Source organism: Lupinus angustifolius, chromosome LG13, assembly GCF_001865875.1.
Source record: "Lupinus angustifolius cultivar Tanjil chromosome LG13, LupAngTanjil_v1.0, whole genome shotgun sequence".
Classification (NCBI taxonomy): Eukaryota; Viridiplantae; Streptophyta; class Magnoliopsida; order Fabales; family Fabaceae; genus Lupinus; species Lupinus angustifolius.
In genome coordinates this window covers 6,278,435-6,282,404 of record NC_032021.1, presented here as the reverse complement: position 1 = coordinate 6,282,404, position 3,970 = coordinate 6,278,435, and positions in this window count along the sequence as shown.

Sequence of the window (3,970 nt, the reverse complement as noted above, 5' to 3'; positions counted from 1 at the left end):
CCTTTTATGCATTTGACGCAAACATTAAGGTTTGTGAAGTCAATGGAATCCAAAATCCCATCTGACACAAGACGCTCAATTCTCTTTTGAGAAATGTGACCTAGGCGCTTGTGCCATAATGCACCTGAATTATTATTTTCAATTTTACGCTTTGTACCACATGATTCCATATTCAGGGTTTCGCTATAGTCAGCTATAGTATTCAGCATATACAGATTGTCATTTAACATTAGTGCACCAGTTCCAATAACATTTAAATTTAAAGACAATTGAACCGAATTGTTTCCAAATGAACAACAATAACCAAATTTGTCCAAATAAGAAACAAAAATTAAATTCCGTCTAAATGACGGTACAACAAAAGTGTCTTTCAAATCCAAGTAAAAACCAATACATAATAAAAACCTAAAGTGCCATATAGCTTCCACTTCTAGCGATTTTCCATCGCCAACATAGATGTATCTTTCAACATAATTAGGCTTTCGATAGCTCAGGCAACTCTGCATTGAAACACTGATGTTAGAGGTTGAACCAGAGTCTAACCACCAGGTGTTTCTAGGTACTGAAGTTAAATTGACCTCAGAACATGAGTCTAAGAAATGTTCCTTTGCAAAAGTAACAGACATGAGTCTGCTTCTTTTGCACTGGACCCTTAGCAGCTTCATTCTTGGGCTCTAAAGTGATTTTCCTTTTGCCCTTGTCCTTAGAGGTACTAACATAATGGGCACTTTCAGTCCTTTCTCGCTTCAGTCTTTCCTCTTCTTGCACACAAAATGAAATGAGCTCATTAAGAGTCCATTTCTCCCTTTGACAGTTATAAGAAATCTTAAACTGACTGAATTGTGCAAGAAGGGAAAGCAAGACCAAATGTATGAGTAAGTCTTCCGACACCTCAAACTTAAGGGCCTTAAGTTTTGAAGCAATGTTGGACATTCCCATAATGTATTCCCTTATGTTTCCCTTGCCTTGATACCTCATGGAAATCAAGTTCTGTAACAGAGTACTTGTTTCCGCCTTATCGCTCTTTGCAAAGCGCTTTTCAATCTCAGCAAGGAAATCTTTGGCACTATTTATCTCATCCGAGATAGTACCCCTAAAGACTTCTGGAATGCCGCGCTTAATGATCATTAGACTCATGCGATTAGAGTGATCCCACTTCTCATAATCCTTCATCTCTTGAGAGGCACTGGATTCCGAAGGAGAAGGGGGTTGCTCTACTCTTAATACATAGTCCAGATCCATGCAGGCAAGAACAATTTCCATGTTCTCTTTTCAGTACTTAAAATTTTCACCATTAAGGACCGGAACTGAATTCAAATTCGCAGATAGAGAAGCAATTGACGTAGCAGTCCTTAAAATTTTCACCATTAAGGACCAGAACTGAATTCAAATTCGCAGATATAGAAGCAATTGACGTAGCTGATTTAGACAAAAGACAAAATATTAAAATATGCTCACAACTTAAATATTAAAATTCGCAGATATACAAGATACCTAGTGCACCAATAATATCAAGTATTTGGACAGTAATATTAACTGCATGTGATACTCTTGTTGTAATGATCAAACATTTATAATAAGACATGTCAACTGACGAATCCCTCTTTGGATTGATTCATCATTCACATGTTTAAAAACTCTAGAATTATAACATGTTTATCATCACAAGTGTGTATGATCTTCGGCCAAGTATCAGCTTTCCTTTGGGCCAACTAATACTCGCATGAATGATCACACACACTTACATCCAATATCCCTCATAAGTTATATTCATGAGAGAGGTCATTTTGGCTACATCTCACTTTAATTGGCTCACTTGAAACAACATACAACTTTATGGACAACCAAATAATTATCACAGTCAATGCACAAAGATACCAAAGCCTTATTAAATGTTAAATTTTCTTGGGAAATAGTACTCTCGCTTGGGCGCAATAGAAGACAATGCTTTTGTTTAATTTTCGCTTGAGCGAGGGATTTCTCGCCTGGGCAAAATAAAAGACCATGAGAAACAGTATAATCGATTAACACAGGAATATTAATCGATTAAACAGAACCAGTAAGCAATTACAGAAACGATTAAATGCGAAACAAATAACCGATAACAGAACGAATACAGAGCTTACAAATTTGTATATCAGAATAGCTTGCAATACAACAAAAGAACAGAATGTATTAGTTGAATCAAATATACAAATTAAATCGATTGAAAAACAGTAAAGAGAGAGAGAGAAACAAATCCTGCAACTCGAATTTTTATCCTGGTTCGTTTGCTGTCCACTGCAAACTACATCCAGGCCTCCCGGCTGACTTGGGAGATTTCCTTCACTATAATCGAATCAATGTAATTTACAAACACATTATCCAATTACAACACTTAGCAAATGACAAGAAATCAAAGAAACTATCCAATGGTTTGACTCCCTTCCTACCGATAAAGAAAACGTTTCTTTCGGCGTAGCCCCAGCCAAAGAATCTCTCGTTCTTTCCTTTTCTTACACTCTAAGCTATGAAGAAACACACAATCTCTACTGGTGATACGACACCAAGAGATTCCCTTTCACAACAATTACACAAGAATTACAAGAGTAATATTAAGCTATACCTAAGCTCAAATACAACATGAAGGCTTTACTCTAATGCACATTTAACACAAACACATGTGAAATGACAAGTATTAGTTATGAAAACAGAAGTTACAGAATTATAAAATTCATGAAAAACGCATCAAAAATATGCATGAACATGTGAGGGAAAAACATGAGAGATTATAACATGAAATGCACTCAATCCTAAAGCAAGGAATCTCTCATTTCTAAACTCACTAATGCAATTAACAAATAGATGCAGCAATTAACACGTAGAATGCTCTAACTCTCTAATAAATGCAACATGCAACTTATGAGATTAATTCTGAAAACGCAGTTTATAAAGAATCAGTCCAGAACCCCAGATAATCGATTAAATACCTTCTTAATCGATTAACGGGACTAAAAATCATAACTGATTCTGTTTTTCAGTTTTTCAGTTTTAACAACTTAAAAATCAGTTAGGTTAATCGATTAACGTAAACCTTTAATCGATTAACTGCATTACAAAAACGTGTTCCAGTGGCAACCACTTTACACAGCAGTTGGGTTAATCGATTAAAGGTATGGTTAATCGATTAACACTAAATAAAATATGTATTTTCATATAGAAAACATCAAATATGTTATGCACTTAGATAATACATGTTTGACACTTAGTTTTATGCCTAGAATGCATATATACATGTATTTATGTAATGCATGAACATATTATCAAATGAACATATCTCATGGATGAAATGATTTAAAGATAAATGCATGTGAGACATGTTTTAGGTGCCCTAAGCCTTCGACTCAACTTAAACTAGAAACTAGTCTAAGCCTAGTACCAAATAAAAGACTCAAGCACGTTGGATTGTTGGTTATCTTCAAGCACTTTTAGGCACACGTTGTCCTCATCAAAACCATGACGTTCAAGGAGAGCTTTCCAAAGTGTTCCTCTTGACATGCACACTTTCATGCTTCTGTTCAATTCTCGCTTGAGCGCGGGATTAATCGCTTGAGCACGAGCACAACGACATCACACGAACAATGCAATTTCTGCATCGTTCTTCTCCAAAAATTACCCAAAATTCAAGAAAACAACAGAAAAACATTGATTCATTGCCGAATCTTGTATATGTAAATGGAAAACAATCAATTTCTATCATAATCAATCCTGGCATAAATTAAAACACCAAAACCCCAAATTAATCCTAATTTGGGGAAGAACATGAAAACCTAATTCCACACATGAATCAAATTGGGATGGCTCTGATACCAATTGTTGCAGAATTTGTCCATCTATAATCCTTCGATTGAACGCGGAAGTCCTAATGATCATGACTTCTGTAACGCCCCGAAAAATATTTCTAAAAAATATTGCGGAAAAATGGGTAATT